At 39.1% G+C, this 19,836-nt stretch overlaps 1 protein-coding gene across 1 annotated transcript in view; it reads right to left on the bottom strand.

Moving 5' to 3' along the window:
• Positions 1–3,756, bottom strand: part of ctnnd2a (catenin (cadherin-associated protein), delta 2a) — a 219,605-nt gene extending 215,849 nt beyond the window's left edge. Inside the window, 1 exon segment of the mRNA XM_032551622.1 lies at positions 3,333–3,756. The gene's annotated coding sequence lies outside the window, so the exon portion shown is untranslated.
• Positions 3,757–19,836: the final 16,080 nt, after the last annotated feature.

The raw sequence follows: 19,836 nt of genomic DNA, 5'->3' as shown, positions 1-19,836 counted from the left end.
TTGTGAAGACGAGTGACTTCCTCCAAATTGCTTATTTTCATCAGAGATAAACTAAGTTGAAAACTACAGATTGATTCCTACAGGACAAGGATCCCAAACACAGTCAAAACTGCTTTCGGAATGGGTAAGTCAGGCATTTATTTCTGGAAAGGTTCCAACCTAAACCCTATCGAAGATTTGTGGCTTATGCAAAAAAAATAAAAAATTAAATAAATAATAAAAAATACGCTTGCTGTTAGAGACACAAAGTGCATTGTTTCTCTGTCTACTAATTTGAGTCTTTTGCCATAATCTCAAACCAATTGATTCAAGTTTTTGTTTTTCAAAATGTGTGGATTTTGCATGTTGTTAAACTATGGAAAAATAAGTCCAAATGCATCATAGAAAGCCCAAAATTAGCGATATGATGAGCGCAAGTACATTTCTGTCCAGAATCTTAAATGTCATTGCCGTCTATCTTTTAAATATCAAGGCTCTTATCTCAGTGTGAACTGACTGTTTAACCAATAATCTGAACATTAACAGTAAAGTAAACATGAATAGGTTGAGTTATTATCAATGACCTACATGGGCAAATTTGATTGAAAATCTCAAATATAGCAAATCAGTCTGAAACTCTGAACTCAAATATGCTTTTACGTCTTCATTTGTGAAAAATCATGAATGTAATATTTTAATAGCTCAGTGTAATCCAAACATTGTAGCAGTGACAAATAACCCAACCTTTTTAGCCACTCATGACTAACATAAGTATCACTTTATCTGATTAAAGATCACATTGTGGCTGCCAATTAGCATCCAGCCTAGTCCCATGAATATGCAATCAATAAAGTCTGCAAGCGTGGATTAAATGCCTTCTAGCTGCCTCAGGCTAGAAAACATCACACGAAAGTGAAACATTGGAAGAAAGATAAAAGAACAAAAAGCAGACAACTCAGCTCGCCGGCATCAAAACGTTAAACATTTACTCTCCTGTCAAAGTCTTTCGTGATTGGATTGTAGAAGTTGTACGGACACAATGAAAGGAGTGAATATTTGTCGTGTGGCTTTAAAATCTCATTGATGTAACTGCACTTATTTATATTTCAACCTAGTTTTTTTTTTTTTTTTTCTAGTTTTTTAGCTTTTTATTTTTACTTGAAAGTTTCAAGAGTATTTCCAGATCAAATTAGGTTGCAGGGAAGCTTGTATCTCGACTGAAGCAGGATAACCATATGGCCTCTTTGAACTTTGGTTAAAGGCCAAGCTTTTAATGAATGCCAGAAGTTCTTGATGTGGCAAAAAGTCACACTGAAAATTATAGGTTGGTGTTCAGTCATTTCAAAGCTTTGAGCACAGTTGCGAACCTATTAGTCTTGTAAACACAAGTTAAATATAATATGGTTACAAAAATATAAATAAATAAGTAAAGTTCTACTGCTGCTTTCAGTTCCTCAAGGGCAAAAATCAAGGCTGAAATACTGAATATTTCACACTGAGCTCACTGTTTACCGACTTGACAAACAGTCAGCCTTGAGGACCAGATGTGGTTTAATCCTGACAAAAGATTGGTCATGATCAGAGCAACACACCAAACCTGACGTTTGACTCTTTTTTTTTTTTCTTTTGTCGCTTAAATACATCCATGTTCATGACTAAAATGCAGCATTTTCCAAATCCTTCCTGACCCTGTTCTGGAGGACAACTATAATTTAAACTCTTCCCCTAACATCAGCATTATTCGGTGTGTAAAAGCAACTGCCGGGCCAGCTCATCACAGTGGCTCGTTGGACTGTCGTCAGCACTCCATCCCGTGGTCGCCTGACAGTATCCCCTCCATCCGATCAATAGGCACTGGCGGCAAGCCTTCCTTCCCTCTTTTACTCTGTTTCTTTCTCTCTCTCTCTCGCTCTCTCTTTCTCCCTGGCAGCCACAGTAGAAAGACTGTTCTGTTCTGCCAGCGCAGCATAGTGATTAGGCATTAGGCCTGCGCTGCTGTGTGAATTAGCTTAATCTGTGTCCGCGATGAAGGACGAGGCTTTTCATGCCCACTGGAGACATTTACGGGACATAAAAGAAGCTAATCTTTAGGAAATTTGGAGAAAGGGTGAAGTGTCTATGCCTGTGGTTTAAAGGAGAACGATTGCACGAGAATTGTTGAGACAGTTCCCACAGTGATAGGCTCCTTTGTAATGCTCCTTATCCTTTTAACAATAAGAAAAAAATAATAATAAATCAGAAGTTCCTTGAAGACGTGTTGCTCGGGGAAGGGGTAATATTAGGGTCGTCTCTTGAAGTGCTAAGAAAGCGCCAACATGCTGTTTTTAAGGAGACCGAGGAGCTCTGTCCCCTTATGGCATCAGCAGAGGTCAGTTTGAGGAGAATCGAACGTGACTGCATTCTCCTGGTCTCACAGCTGCTTACCTGGCAGGGAGAAAGTTGCTTTATCTGCAGATATCAGGCTCAAAGTGTGTACCAACACAGGGAAAAAAAAAAAAGACAAAGCGGTGTGATCCAGTAAGGAGAATACACTTCACTGGCACCGTTTTCACTCCTTCCGTATCCGTGTGTCAGCTGTCAATCACTCTCTATCCCAGATATACATACATCAGTTTGAACAGTGGACCTGCACCATGCCCTCACATCGGCTGAACCCTCCTCATCCTCCTCCTCTTCCTCTCCGCCACCACATCTTCTAGATATACTGTATGCCCTTGACAAACTGCCAGTGCTCAGTCCCCCTCCTGGAAATGTCTATTGATCAGAGAGCCACAAGCAAAGTGGGTGAAGGTACAGATTCAAAGCTCTGCTTTAATCTACCCACAGATCCACACAAAACTTCCCGGCCATAAGTGAGAATAACTGTGCAAACATGTACGACAGCACAGAACTCTAAAGCTCTGAGCAACATCACTTCTAACTATGAAAGAGGCTTTTACCTGAATTTTGTCAACTGGAAGAGCATGAATAAGCTGCCCCCTTTTGTTTACATGGCGTCCTTCTGAGGCTTCGGAGCACTTTTACGCACAACCAGTTGTAGATTTAGGTCAGCGGCCATGTGGAGCCAAAATATTTTGTGTCTTGAACAATCTGAGTAGGTTTGGCACGCATTTCACCGAGAGAGGTTTTACAGCAAAGCTGTTACAAGAAGAAGAAAAAAAACAGAAAAGAAAAACAGCACCATGCATGCAAACGCAGTGTCTATAAATTACCCTTAATAAATGATCCTGAACTCAGGTCGGATTTCCAGACTGCGAGAACCAAACAGCAGACCTCAAACACACGCGTGTGTTGAGCTGACAGCTTCTTTCCAGTCAATCTCATACAGCTGGGAGATAAGCGCGATGACTTACCCAAATAAGATTTTTGGCCGCGCTTTCAAGCTTCTGCTCGTTACCCAACGGTCCCCCGATCCGCCTCTCTTCCAAGTCAATCCGCAGTGGTGCTCAGATCAGATCAAAAAGGGAAAGGTGCGCCTCTTCTCTGCGTCCTGCGTCCACAGTCGCTGTGGATGGAAGGACCATTTGCCGGGATGCTGAGTGCGTGCGGGTGGGGTGCGAGAGGCTAAAGGCATCCGCAGGGAGGAGGGGGGGAAGAAACGGGGAAGAGGGGAAAGGAGATGCGGGGGGACGCAGGTGAGAAAGAAGGAAGAGATGAGCCGCGTGTGGAAGAGGAGAAGAAAGAAAGAAAGACGGATAGGCAAGGAGCGCAGCAAAGCACTGCAGCGACACGGAGGCAACGCCACCGGAGAGGAGGCAGACAGAGGCGCTCCGTCTCGCTCTCGCCCGTCGCTCGCGCACGCGCCCGCCCGCCCGCGCGCACAGCGGCGGTTTTATAGGAGGTGACAGAGCGACATCTTCAGGCCAGAAGGAAGACGAGCTGGGAGACGCCTAACGCACATAGCACCTTTTTAAAATCTCTTAATGTGTGGATCGTGACTGCATTGTTCCGTAACGCAACGGGAGTCAATTACTCCAACCAAGGACGGTTTCCCTGCTTTGTGCGGGACCTATGTGCACATGCAATCTAACTGTTTTATCTTTATTCTATATGCATTTTATTTGTTATTTTTATTTTTTACTTGGATTGGACACAAGATCCAAGATCCTCCGATAAAACTTAAATAGTTAAATCCTAATTTTAGTGCTGTTTAGAGCATTTGGATCCCGTGATATGACTTTTTGAAGGGGATCCTCTGAACAAAATACTACATCACAACTGCTTCCACCCCCCACCTATGTTTTGGCACACTTCCACTTCCCAGCCCCCCACCCCCTTTCCCAACTCTCCTCCTACACACTCCATGGCAACCAGATCCCATGTTATGGTTATAACGATGATAATATCACCTGACCTACTCCATCATCCTTCCACAGCCCCAGTCCAACCTCTGGATTTCTGGATTTGTCTGCCTATTACACCTCCACCATGGCTTCACAAGGCCCATCATTTGCTGAGTGTTTCAGATGTGTGGCTGTATCATGTCAAAGCTGCTGACTCAGATGGGTTTAGGGTGGACTTGGTCTTTATTGTTTTTTTGTTTTTTTCCCTTTCGCTGCCAATTTCTGTTTTTCTTTTTATTTCACCCCCCAAAAACCTTTAAAAGAACAAAAGTGTATTATTTTTTAACTAGCCTGTGATTCCTGCAGCAGATAGTCCAAGCCATCTCGAATAATATTCTTCCAATGTCAGTTCAACAATTGTAGAATTTAAATCTTTAAAACAGCCAGTCTTTGCCCGCCACCGTCAATTCAGATCGCGAAAAGGACATTTTCCCTGGTTTGTCCTAAAACCAGCACGAATAAACACCAACTTAAACTTGGTCACATCCAACACAGCAGATGTGAATTACAGAAGCAGAGTAGTGGGGGGTGAGATGAGAAGAGAACTGCATGGTGGCAAAAGGAGTTGAATAGCTGATATTTCCAGGAGACGGCATGGCGATTCTGAACACACGCCAAAAGAAACCCTAAAGAATATTCCAAATCTATGACTCAGTCAGGATTGGCAGTGCTAAATATCATGTCTGTCATGAAAGCTTCTTTGTCCTATTGCATTTCTACTGTGGAGGTAAGTTAGAGTAATTGTGTAACAAGGTGTGCACCATTCACTGTCAGGAACACCATGATCCCCGATGATGTTTTCCCTGCTTCACGGCAGCACAAAAACTCTTCTGTACCTGAATGAGAGGAGTGTGAGGACTTGACTGCAGTCCAGAAGGATATTTCATTTTCTTGTCTTTCCAAATTACTTTTTCTTAGTGCTTGTTAGTTCTTTTGTCACTGTGACACCGCAATAGTCGACAGACAGACAGATAGAATAATGCATGCAGTAAAATTTGTATTGCTATTAGCAGAAAATGAATGTTCATATCTGTACTTATATTAAAATGAGCAGTCTTTCGATGTCTATGTATGTCTATCTACTTTTACAGTGCTTATATTTGTCTGATCCTTTCCAATTCGTACAGCTGTATTAAAGTATCGATCTTCATTTCCGATCTTTCACCACCAGATGGCGCCACGGATCGTGTCAAAATGAGCAAACTTCTCTGCAAAATCTCTTCCGGCTAAAACGTAAATCGCTTATAGAAAGGTAAATTACAAAGAGCAAATAAATGGACATAAAGCGATGCATTTTGTACTGCTGTGCACCGGTGAGTGAATCCACTTCATCAGGTATGTGTTAAATGCTATGACAAATGAAGACAAAAGCTGTTTCCATAGAGATGCTTTATTTTGTGCACTAATTGACCTAAAAACGTTAGGGGGGAAAAAAAAACAGACTCGCAACACACGTTGATTCAATTACACACCAAGACATTAATGTTTTATTATTTCATAAACATTGATTTAAAAAACAAAACAAAACAGAAACATTAAGTCACTGTAAGGATTTGGTTTTCTCTGTGTTGATTTGAGTTTTTCTGTGTGTTTATTTGGGGTTTCTGTGTCTTTTGAGTCTCCGTGTTGTCCTGTCTACCCCTTGATTGTTCCGAGGTGTGTCTCGTTCCCTCTGCGTATTTAATGCCACCTGTGTTTCTGTGTCTTTGTCGGGTCCTTCTCGTACCAGTCTGTGTGTTCAAGTCGAGTCCAGTTACTACCAGTGTGAGCCGTTGCCTCTGCTCATCTGTGCTGTCTGGATTATCGAGACTTTCATCGTTAAATCATCACTTGCCGTCACTTCGACCTGGGTTTACCGCTTTTCTCCTCACTATCTACACCTTCTCATGACAGTCACAGTGGAATGATGTATTATTTAGCAAACTATCATGTTAAGGCATAACCTGAGCAAAACAAAATGCTTTTTTTTTTTTTTTTTTAGATGTATTTGGTTTAATCCATGCAGAACACTTTCACATACCAAGTTATAGAGACAGTTCAGCATGACTGAAACATGAAGACATGCTCTATAAAGCTAAACAAGAAAAAGAATGAGGAACATAAAATAGTTTTCCTCTTTTTTTCTCAGAAATACTTGTGCAGACTTACCAAGCTGGGCATGGTTCCCACACATTGAAGTAGATAGAAGAATTTGGGTAGGATGTAGGGGAGAGGGGACTGCAAAAAAAAGTGCTTTGCAAACAATATCAGCAGACTTACTTACGTTGATGTGCTCTTTGCAGAGCATAATTGGACTGAGTGAGGAGGTCTGCAGTAAGTGCTCGAGTTTGCTTTTTGCAAGAAGAGATTCCTCGAGTGGGAAGTATGCAGACTTCCGTCAAGTGCAATGACACAAGTCTACTTGAACTTTTCCACACAGCACCAGGCGCTGCACCTGCAGCAGAAAGTTAGTTTGGCATATAAATTGACCATACAATATAATGTTTGCACAGAAACTTTTAGCTTTTGAAGATGAAATGTATATTGCCGTGGAAAAAATACTATTTCCAAGCACTGTTCAGGTGAAATCACTCAATCAGGTTTATTCATATATTGCGCACAATACAGAGAGCCTGTAGGACAATCAGTAATGAAGCAGGTCTGGATGAAAAGCTCTGTCAGACAGAGACAACACATGAGTTTTATACTAAAGATAAAGAATTAACAAGGGGCGAGACAGTCTGGTTCTGATGCAGCTGTAGAAAACAACTTCCAACCTTCTACATGTAACCCAAATAGTTCTTTTGGTGAGAGTTCACAATCATTCATATAACATGACTAGCAGATGTGACCTTAATGTAATTTTTCCATCACAATACAATAAAAAACTTTTTTTTCTTCCAAGCTAAAAACACAGACCAGATTTGTCTTCAGCAGACAAAAAAAAGTCAATTCTGCTAAATGGAGAATTTCTAGCAAAGCTTCACCTCGCAAAACCTTTTAAAAAAAAAAAGTGTCAGACCTCTCATTCATAAAATATGTTGCGCCACAGCTTACGGGAAATGGTCACAGAGATATAGTTTTCACTTTGGAGACTTGGGCAACAATGCATTCCAGTAAAGTCACGCCTTCATGTCTCTCGTCATCAAAAGCTGCATACAGAACCTCTGTGTTGCTGTGCACACCAGGGACACTGGAGTTCTCTGTTTTCATTAACTGTGCATTTAATGATTGCCTAGTCTTTAGTTTGCCAACCTTCAATTTAACAAATTTCCCTGAGCACATTTGCTTTTGTATGGTCAGATTTAATTGTTTGAGTGCAAAGAAAATGTTAAAAAAATTTAAACAGCTTAGACCACAACATTTCTCCTTAGGATGCAACTTCATTAGGTGTATTTAGACAGGGTGGAGAGATGTGTGTGCTAAAAAGGTTTTGGTTAAAGAAAACTACAGATGCAATCACTCCATCAGGATTGGAGGTCATTCCCTGATCCGCATGCAGGACAACCCACAAAGAAAACCAATCTTTAAATAGTTTATTGAAGATATTATCAGTGTTTGGTTTTGTTCTGGCCATGCCAAGGAAATAGCTCTCTCAAAGTGAAACGACTAAAGGAGATGTTTGGGTAAGAGGATCTCTGGCTTAGCACACCTGCGAGACGGCTGTTGCTCACAGAAAAAGGTTCAAGTCTGGCTCAGAAAAGTAAGCGCCATGGGTCTGGGGCTTCAGATAGAACAGGGAGTCTTTCCTTTGACCTTTAGCTCAGAAAAATATGGAGAACGGAATAATATTAGAATGCTCAAGTAGGATTTAGAAAAGGTTAGCATACAGCCTCATTTCTAACCGGTAGGTCTAGCCATGAGGTATGGAGTGATTGTCAGACAGCTCCTTTTATACTCAGAGGCGGATTAGGAGATTGCAAACAGGTGAGATTGCAAACAGGTGCGACTGCAACACTCTGCCAAAGCCACACCCACCCCCAGGTGGAAGATCTGCAACTCAGGCAACAGGTAAACAAACACAGTCCAGCGCACTCACACTCCAAAACTATGCCACTCAGCGCTGAGAAAGTGAAAAAGTACACACGTTTAAAAGTGAAACAAATAACCAAACAAAACACTTAGTTACTTGACAGTCATTTATTAACACTGCGTACATTTCTTATTGAAGACTGACATGATGATGTACACTGACCAGCAACCTGTGCAAGAGCGAGCAGCATACGAGACACCAAGTCCCACAAGCAGGGAGTAAAGGAGGTGTTGTTTCAGTGTGTATAAAGAATTTATACCGCCCTGGTAAATTACCATATTTTTGTGAGACCAAGATAAAAATTTCCAAGGCTTGTTTTGCCTCTCATGCATCAGATCGCATGCAGAACTGCAGCTGCAAATTATAAAGGAGAACATATTCAAATGAGCTATTTCACACCATCATTGCTTATGCATGGCAGCCAACTAGTAAGAATACTTCAATAGACAGGTCATTGTTTTCTCTTTAAAAATCGTATGTAGACCTCATCATTACTAATGAAGTCATATATAATATACAAAGCTTGGTAGATCCCTGTTCAAAAAAGCTCAAATGCATCCACTAAAATCAAGGAAGAATAAAGTACAGGGATTTCAAATATGTTTTTTCACCTTAACACTAGATTCCCTTTTTAAAAAATTTTTCAGGAGCAATTTCCCTGAAAGCAGGAATCGTTAAACATAAGAAACCAAAATCAAAATATGTAGCAGGACTGCATAACAGCCATTGCTTTGAGATTGCTTCCTGTCTAAAGGTTTTCCTATACCAAACTATGTGATTAATTGATGCCTTCAAAGTTTGGCTTCACTTTTGCTTAGGATCAGATGCAAATTTTATTTCCAGAAAAAAAGGTTTTATCGCTTCAAAGACATTAGGTGTTTTATTTATTTATTTGTTTTCTGTTTTGCCACCGTCAGTTTAGTAGTTTTGACATGAGACCATCAAGTAGTCAGCCCTTCATTTGAACAAGATCCCTAAAATATGAAGTCCAAACATGTGCAAGTCGCTGCACACTCTTGATCTTCTGAGACAAAACAAGCTTTACTTCAGCACTGACAATTTAGCAAACCAAACCGGAAGGCAACAAGAAGCACCTGAACAAGCAAACTGAAACACAAATGCAACGCACACTTGAGAGACATTTTTGACAACAGACCTTTTCTCAGCCTAACACTTCGTTCCTCCTGAAAATCATTGTCGAGCATTTAGTTAAGGTGGCCAGAGTCCAGCCTACCATGTCACGAAAGCTTCATCGGAAAAATAAAACTAAACAAACACGGAAAAAATACATTAGAGTACTCAGATCAGTTTCCGATTACAATTTGCTTTCGTATTAGACATTTCCCAGCATAATGACTTTGCTTAAAGTAAAAATAGGCCTTGGGCCAAAGTGCTATCTGACACTTCCTGACTTGAGAATGCATTTTAAATCCCATCACTGAAAGTTTGTTTTATCGACTTCTGACGAGTTTCTTCTAAAAGAAATCCCCTCTGATACGAGCAGCCTAAATGTAACATCTTTATCTTATTTTAGATACTTACTGTTTGGTCATAGATCTTGTGCAGGTGCCGATGAACAGATAGAATTCCAGAAATAGAAAGCACACAGTACATGCAGTGCAGCATGTATGGCAACGTGCATAGCATCAACATCTTATAACCAGCATGTATTAACCGTGCTGGTTAATACACAACCAGCATGCATGCATCAAAACACAATTGTACCCAAAATAACACCAGTGAACAGTTGTAGCTCTCAAGCGTCTTAGAAAACTGTTTGTTCTACAAACTCAGCGATGCACAATGAGAAAAGAAACGTAACGACGGAAACGTGGAATGAATCCGAACTACCACGGAGTGACCTGAGCACCTGCAGAATCCTCCATCACTGTGCAAAATCCTGGGCATAGTTTCTAAATGAATCACGACACACAAGGAAGCAAGACATATCTTGCTGGGGAACATCTTTAGGATGTTTGCTGTCTTGGTTACGCCGGTCACGTTTCGGGTCCCACGATGCACCGCTTCCTGGCAACTCTGTCATAACCTGATGGATGTCTTTAATTACTGCAGCCTGTGATACTCTCGCTCATATCAAACTCACCACCCTGGCTCACATGGGCGTGCACGCAGGCAAACTCTTTTTATTGAAGATCAGCAGAGTATAATCACCTGAAGACAAATGCTGATATGTTAATAGCTTCCATGGCTTCCAAAAAAAACACGACAAGGATTACAATGAACAAGTCGCTTTGGGAAAACATGTAATCCTTCTTCTTTTGGCCAAACTAAATCTATGCCTATTTTGTCAAAAATTGTACTATTTTTAAACAAAGCCGACAGGAAACAATGCAGATCCATTGTACTCCCCCACTGATTCATCAGCGGCTCGAGCTCTCCACATTTAAAGGAAGCAGATATTAGCAATAACCTTTGTGCTGGCTGCATCAAATACAATGAAAACATCATAAATTGCTGAATTCAAGGAAGTTCTCGTGTATCTCTAGACAAACACTGTGGGAGACAGAAAGTCTACTGCAGCGCCAAAATACCTTTTTCGTGGTTATAATCTGCGGCTGCAGATGGGACCCCTCCTGCACCATCCCACCTGTTTGATTTCAGAAGCCAAAACATTATTTACCCTTTACAAAACTAAAAATAAAACCCCTGAAAAACAGTATTTCTCTGCATTAGTAGGAGCACTCTGGAATAACGGTTTAATAACCTTGTGAGTTACTACTTTCCAGATGTTGTACTTGGCTCTAACCACGTAACATTTTTTTTAATTCCACACAATGTATTCGTTCTCAGCAAAAATGCCATTTGCAATCCGTTCACATGTATATGTTGCACTTTCAGGCCAAGGGACATGGAAGTTAATAATAGCAGGGAGTTGCAGGGTGAAAGATTTATCAGGTCTGCACTCATGGCTCTTAAAATTCCAAGTTTTACGTGTCTTAAAGTGACAGACGTTAAAGCACGTTCTCCTGAATATTCATGTTGTATTAGAAGATGAATCAGTTTAAAGTCCATGAAGATCAAGCAAAATCTAAGATATTTTTCGAGTTTCTTTTTTTTTTTCTTTCTCCAACCCTGACAGTGTATAGCAAATCTACAATTAGCCATAATTTTCATTCAGGGATTGATACACACGACATAATCCAACTATACTCAGACTTCAAGTCATCTTTTTCTAAAAAATAATAAAAAAAGCTAACCTTATTGAAGCTCTTCCAGTTGGATTGATAAGCTAAGACTGGCTGCATGAGTTAATATTTTGAGCTTTGATCCAAAAAATAGAGATGTCCACCAAAAGCTAATGTCGTGTGCACTCACTTCAACCTCTCTGACACAAACAGACATACCGACTGTCAAGCATTATTGGTATTTATTGCTCTAGCTTTCATGGCTGTTATCTGCTTAAGTTCACTAAACTGGCACTTTATTATTTGAATCGCTCCAAAGGACAAATTAATGACTTCAGGAGAGCAGATCAAAGGTTGAAATCATTAAATCAAGAAAAAAAAAAATTAAGAATTTAACTTATTTATTGTAGTTTTATCTTTTAAATACGAATATAGTCACATGTAGAGTTTCATATTGAATGAAGAATATGCATATTATGATTTTTTTGTTGTTGCCAAAGGTAGATGCATTAAAGCTGTAAAAAAGTTATACTGGATACTTAAATGATTATTGCTAATAACCAAAGGTGAGGACTTGAGTCATGTGACACAGAACTGAGTCAGACTCGAGTCACAAATTTAATGACGTTAGACGTGATTGAGGCAAAATACTTTGGACTTGACTTAAGACTTTTACACCAATGATTTGTGACTTTACTTTGACTTGAAAAGACTTACTTACAGTGGTGTGAAAAAGTGTTTGTCACCTTCCTGACCTCCCTTTTTTATCCATGTTTGTCACATATCGTCACCTTCTTAAAATAATTGCCTAAGTCATTTTTTTTCCAAAAATGATTTTTTGCCTAAATCATCTCTTCATGATGCTGGCCACCTCTGGTAAAATTGCCAACATCCTCAATTAAACAGATCATGCCATTCTACCCCTTTTGTATAATTGCCTATAGGCAGTTTTATTTTGCTTAAGTCACCAGACAAATTGACTTAGGCAATTTTAGAAGTTTTTCAAGATGGCGGATGATTCAAGGAGACGAAAATTCTACACAGCTGCTGATGCTATTTCCAAGATTCAGGACTCTTCCCATGTTGGGATGACACCAGTCTGTCCTCATCTACTGAGGATGACAATGAGACCATCAATAAAGAGATGATGCAGCATGTTGATAATGATGCACCATCTACTCCCATGGATAAAGTTAAAGATGCCAAGCAGACACATCCACACCAAGAAGAGGCGATATCAAATGATGATGGCGATGATGGTGATGATGTCATTCAAGATCCGGACTATACCCCAACCTGTAATGAGTCCTCCTCTCCTGAAGACGAAAACAGCCTATCTATGGTGGCAACAACTTTAGAACAGCAGGATGAGGATGTTGCATTGAAAGATGCAGGCAAAAAGAAAAGACATAAACACCTCAGTCCAAGAACATGGAAGCAAAATGAATCCAAGCAGAAACGTCTGAAAGGAATGTCATACAAGAGCAAAAGTGGCAAAGAAATAAGTGCAAAGACTATGGGTCCTCCCTGCAACTCCAAGTTCTGTCAGCGAGTCTCAACTTGAGACTGCCAAGTCCTTACAGAAGAGCAGCGGCAGTGGGTATTTGACAAGATTTGGGCAATGAACACCTGGGAAGAACGTCGGTTATATGTCACCACTTTGGTCACAAAGACTAGCATGAAGCAAACTAGAAAATTTCGGAAGAAATTTAGCAGGGGCCTGCCAAGGCGCGCCCGTGGGGTTCGGGCCCGGCGTCGTCACGCTACAAATTGGCATCGACGCTTAAGAACGCCGCAACGTAATCAGTGGCACGCGGAGAACCGCAAGAACGTTAAGTAAGGCGGACGTGCACCATTCAGTACGATTTAAAATGTTGTCAAGGCTTTTATTTTGGAAGTTTTGTTAAACTTCATTTTAAAGGGCCAAACTAATCCCATGCGTAATAGTCCTTGGGATAAAATAGTTATATAATGCTCAAAACACAAGTAGCTGATGTAAAAATATTTAAGGCTTTTATTTTGAAATTTTCAGTATGCTTCATTTTAAAGTTCTGAACTAATACCACATGTAAGAGTGCTTTGGATGAAAAAGTCAAATAAAGCCAAAAAGAGCAATTACGTCATGTAAAAATATTCAAGGCTTTTATTTTGAAATTTTCAGTATGCTTCATTTTAAAGTTCTGAACTAATTCCACGTGTAAGAGTGCTTTGGATGAAAAAGTCATATAAAGCCAAAAACAGCAATTACCTGATGTAAAAATATTCAAGGCTTTTATTTTGACATTTTCAGTATGCTTAATTTTAAAGGGCCAAACTAATACCATGTGTAACAGTGCTTTGGATGAAAAAGTCAAATAAAGCCAAAAACAGCAATTACCTGATGTAAAACTATTCAAGGCTTTTATTTTGAAATTTTCAAGTATGCTTCATTTCAAAGGGCCAAGCTAATACCATGTGTAACAGTGCTTTGGATGAAAAAGTCAAATAAAGCCAAAAAGAGCAATTACATGATGTAAAAATATTCAAGGCTTTTATTTTGAAATTTTCAGTATGCTTCATTTCAAAGGGCCAAACTAATACCATGTGTAACAGTGCTTTGGATGAAAAAGTCAAATAAAGCCAAAAAGAGCAATTACGTAATGTAAAAATATTCAAGGCTTTTATTTTGAAATTTTCAGTATGCTTCATTTCAAAGTTCCGAACTAATACCACGTGTAACAGTGCTTTGGATGAAAAAGTCAAATAAAGCCAAAAAGAGCAATTACTTCATGTAAAAAATATTCAAGGCTTTTATTTTGAAATTTTCTGTATGCTTCATTTCAAAGGGCCAAACTAATACCATGTGTAACAGTGCTTTGGATGAAAAAGTCAAATAAAGCCAAAAAGAGCAATTACATGATGTAAAAATATTCAAGGCTTTTATTTTGAATCTATTATTATGCTCCATTTTAAAGTTCCGAACTAATCCCATGTGTAACAGTGCTTTGCATGAAAAAGTCATATACGGCCAAAAAAAGCAATTACATGATGTAAAAATATTCAAGGCTTTTATTTTGAAATTTTCAGTATGCTTCATTTCAGAGGGCCAAACTAATACCACGTGTAACAGTGCTTTGGATGAAAAAGTCACATAAAGCCAAAAACAGCAATTACCTGATGTAAAAATATTCAAGGCTTTTATTTTGAAATTATTATTATGCTCCATTTTAAAGTTCCGAACTAATCCCATGTGTAACATTGCTTTGGATGAAAAAGTCATATACGGCCAAAAAGAGCAATTACGTCATGTAAAATATTCAAGGCTTTTATTTTGAAATTTTCAGTATGCTTAATTTTAAAGTTCCAAACTAATCCCATGTGTAACAGTGCTTTGGATGGAAAAGTCAAATAAAGCCAAAAAGAGCAATTACGTCATGTAAAAATATTCAGGGCTTTTATTTTGAAATTTTCAATATGCTTAATTTTAAAGTTCCAAACTAATCCCATGTGTAACAGTTACTGAGTTAAATCAGTTATATACAGCCCATAGCAGCAAGTAGTTCTAAAGGCCAGTTCTCAGTCCTGATCTGTTTCAACTGAGGATAGATAGAACTACAGCGATGCGTATTTGTAGTCCAAATCAGCAGCCAATAGCCTCTTGAGTTCCGTTGCTATGTTAAATAAGTTTCACACCAAGGTGTGAAGTGTTAGTGAAAGAGCCTGAGAGCCTCAGAAAATCCTGTCGCATGACTTTGCTCTGAAGCACCGTGACAGAAAACCGTACGGTCTAGATAAATTTCGAAAACATTTTACCGGAGCAGACAGGCGTATCAATGTCAGGACCGATTTTGATACTAATCGTGCGATATTTGTGGGCGTGATGGCGATTTCAAAAATGATTTGGGTTGAAAAAGTTGTCTTGATCTCTCACTCTAATCAGCGAGAGAAGCACTCTAACTTTAGGAAAAATGAGAAACTTTGGGTCGCTTAGAGACAAATTGTGGACAAACCGTAACTGGTATCGACGAGCCGTCTTCACTTTCGAAGAGATCACAGACGTATCTACAAAATGAAATTTGAATGGCATTTCTAGGTGAATTTGTGACGACACAGAAAATCCTCAAAAATAGGGTATTTCCAGGATTTTTCCCATTGACTTATAATGGGTTTTTTTTCGTAGTTTTTTGCGAATTATGTCGCCACGTTAACCCCAAATCCCACCAAAAATAATAGCTCCAATGGCGTGAATTTTCTGCACGTTTTGATACCTCATTTGTAGGTGTGCACCCAGCGGTATGAGCCGCATTAACGGTGACGGAAGAAAAATAAAGAAGAAGAATATTAAAGAGACGCTTCTCTCCGACAATAGTAATAGGTTCCTGCCATTGCTTTGCATGGCAGGCCCCAAAAATAGTTACTGAGGGATCCCGACGCAATTCATCATTTTCCTACCAACTGAAGCTTGAAGATGGAACAAGTGTTAAAGTGTGCAAGGCACTTTTTTCTTCTACACTTGGTCTCCCTGAAAGAACCATTACAAAATGGCTGGATGACCCCATCAACCCTGAAAAACAAGCAGAGGTGCCATCAAAATCTGGACCCAAAAGTGGCAAGCATACAAAGGTTGAAACTGATGTCAAGGATTTCCTTAAGAACTAGTTGAGGGACCTGCCCAGTGTTGACTCACACTACTGCAGAAGCACAGCTACCTACAAAGACAAGAAGTTCCTTTACCAAGGCACAACCATCTCCCAACTACATCGTGAATATGGACAGGCAGCTGCAACTGCTGGAGTGAGAGCTGTTGGAATCCAATATTTCACAGCTGTGTTCCATGAGGAGAACTACTCCGTATTTATTCCAAGAAAAGATCAGTGTGATGTTTGTGTTTCATTCAAACATGGAAATATCAGTAAGGCTGCATACCACGCACATGTCACCAAGAAGGATGAAGCGAGGCAAGAGAAATCTAGGGACAAGGATTCTGCTGATGAAGAGAAGTCCGTTTGGACAATGGACTTGCAAGCTGTGCTACTGTGTCCAAAAACCCAAGCCAGCAGCCTGTATTACAAAACAAAACTGCAGGTCCACAACTTTACCCTTTTCAACTTGAGATCAAAGGAAGGCTACTGCTGCGTTTGGGACGAATCAGAAGGTGACCTCTGTAGCGAGGTATTTGCACATCTTCAGTATCATCATTTTGAAGGTGTGATCAAAGGCCATCCAGACCTCAAGGAGATCATAGTGTGGAGCGACGGTTGCGGTTATCAGAATCGCAATACATGTGTAGCGAATGCATACTCTGAGCTTGCAAGGAAATATGGGGTGCTAATAACCCAGAAATACCTTCTTGCAGGTCATACACAAATGGAGTGTGACAGTATGCATAGTACTATTGAACGAAAAATAGTTGCAGATATCTTCACCCCAAGAGACTATGTCGTTGTACTCCAGACTGCAAGAATCAGGCCATCACCTTACTATGTGAAAGTGCTCAAGCACGATGAGTTGCTGAAGCTGAATGGATCTTACTTCTTCAGCATCAGACCAGACATAAAAGTTGGAGACCCGACTGTGCATGACTTGCGGGCTCTTCAGTTTAGCAGTGAAGGCAAAGTCCATTTCAAGCTGTCCTTTTCAGAAGACTCTGTGTGGGAAGAACTGCCACAAAGGGTGCAGGTGCCAAATGGGCCAATGGCATGGATAAGTTTGTTTCCATGTGCTCTGCCAATCAAAGAGAGAAAGTTCCAGGACCTCCAGTCAATGAAACCCATCATGCCTGTAGAGTGTCATCACTTCTTTGACAATTTGCCACATTAATAGGCATCACACAAGAACCCAGCAAAGAAGAGCTGGAAGGAGAAGTGGGAAAAATGCACATGCCCCCTCAGCATTATGTTTTGTTAGTTTGTGCTGTAAAATTGCCTAGGTCACAAAGGCATGTTCAAAAATTTGCCTAAGTCATTTAATTCTGTCATGTTCCATGTTTGACTGACCTTGCTGTTTGTATGTCAAAAGACATCTGTTGTTACAACTTTTTTGATTAAAATTGTTTGTAAATATCATTTATTTAACAAATGGTTCAGTTTTTTGTGTTTCCTGAAAAATGGCAAAAAATGACTAAGGCAATTATTTTAAGAAGGTGACGATATGAGTGTTCGGAGCATCAAACCAATTTACTCAAAGGCGACACAAGTGAACACAAAATGCAGTTTGTAAATGGAGGGGTTTTTTATTAAGGGAGTTTGTGATGACAAACATCACAAAAAAATTTTTTTAAATTAGGCAATCAGGAAGGGAGAAAACACTTTTTTATGCCACTGAATATCTTAACCAAATAAAAAAGTGTGCCAAAAGCATTGAGTGTGCAAGAATGGGTTACCCTACACTATTTAATAAGTTTCCTCCGCTTTCCTTCTCTTATTGCTACAAGAATGTTGCATCTACCGTATTGTTTACCTCTTTTTCTTCTGCATGCTACAATGACATCAAGGAAGCCAAAGGTAGGAGAGAGGGTCTGCCATCCACTTCTACCAGGTAGGTATGCACAAAGTAGGAAAAAGAAAAAATGAGCAGCAAATGGCATCACCCAAACAATCGGTAGGTAACAATGCAGAAAATGTATACAGTATATGTCAGATAAGAGCAAATTAACAAAAGCATAACAATATACTTTGGTGTGCTCTTTATTTGATTTAGTTAATATGCCACAGATGCAATATTGACTTTTTTTTCAATGTTAAATGTTAGGTTTAATTACATAATTATGCCAAAAAATATATATTTATTTATTTACTTGTTTATGAATTTGTACATTTGTAAGAGGCAAACTGTTTACATTTTTTTCATTATTTTGTTCAGATGAGCCACTTTTATTTTAGCCTTAAATTTCAACCAATTTTTTAGTAAAGTCTCATAACTCATGCATCTGACACAACAAAATGAGCATAACTTAATTTGCTTGCCAAGACTACAAAGTCATCAAACAATTTATATCAGAGTGAGGAAAACATCTGGGCTAAAATCTCAAGTAAAGATGCAACAACATCTGACTTCCTTATGCCATCTGATCTTACACAAAGAATGATGAGTCAAAGCTAATAAATGATCTAATGTATGCTTAATGCTAGATTAAAAACTAAGATTGTTTTCGTTCTTACTTATTTAGTTATGGCGTCTGGAAAGTCACAGAGTCCGATGTCTAAGTGCCAAGTTTCTGGGTGCGGAGCCTGAACCAAAAATAGTAGAATAGGAGCTGTCTAATGTTACTAAAGCAGGCTCATACTGTTGCAATAGGCCAACAAGAGAGGGGTGGAAAAAAAACATTTATTTTGTACAGAAACTTGATTATTTCACTTATGGATCATTTTTCTCATTATTTTCTAACTTTACTGGAGGCTTTGTTTGGATTGGATTATTTTTACTGTAAAAAAAACATCTTTAGAACATATGTTCCGATGATTCCGCTTTACAAAACACCTTTTGATATAGTTTTAAAAATCTCAAAATTATCAGAAAACTGACATACTTGATCAAATAACTCGTTCAACATTCGAAAATGAAAAGCTTGGGACTGTGATTTGACTGGAGGCGTGCATACCTTGACTTTGAACTTAACTTGGAACATTCATGCTTTTTAACTTCGCACGTAGCTCGACACTTGGGTGGAAAAACTTGAGACATGAAGTGCAATGACTTTGTTCCACCTCTGCTAAAAGACGTCAAACTTTTCATTGCAGTGGAATCTTAAACAAAGTGAACTCCGGTTTATGTATCTAGTTTTCTTATGTTGTAAATCAACAGAAAAGTGGAAATGAACATCTGCAAACCACATTTTTAATACATGTTGAGGTTTGTACACCAGACATAAATGCAGGAATCATTTTATTGTTGTAGTTTTTTTATTATTATTTATTTATTTTATATTTGCTGTAGTTAGAAACATAAAACTAAAAATATTGAAACTTCTACCAATAACTACAACCTTTTTTAGAAAAATGTACTTAGAGCAGACAATCAGTTTGCTCTTGTTGTCTTCTGGACTGATCTGATCTGCTCTGTGTTGAGTCTTTGGCAGTGTTGTATAAAGTACTGAAATCTCAGAGTCAAGTAAAAGTACAAGTACCTCTCCAAAATACGACTTTGGTAAAAGTCGAAGTCACTGACTGAAATGTTACTTGAGTAAAAGTCTTAAAGTATCTGAAACTTCTTGTACTTAAGTATGGAAATTACTGTAAAAATGGATGTACTCAAGTAATGTAATGAAAAGTACAAGTAAAAAGTAAAACAAGGCAAGTTTGAATGACATTTCTTATATTTTGGTAAACTTGTCAAATAAACATAAAATAATGTACCCAACCAAGTGCAGGCAGAATGA

This window comes from Xiphophorus hellerii, chromosome 21 (genome assembly GCF_003331165.1).
Source record: "Xiphophorus hellerii strain 12219 chromosome 21, Xiphophorus_hellerii-4.1, whole genome shotgun sequence".
NCBI classification, from domain to species: Eukaryota; Metazoa; Chordata; class Actinopteri; order Cyprinodontiformes; family Poeciliidae; genus Xiphophorus; species Xiphophorus hellerii.
The sequence above is the reverse complement of the archived record's forward strand: the minus strand, read 5'-3'. Positions and strand labels throughout refer to the sequence as shown.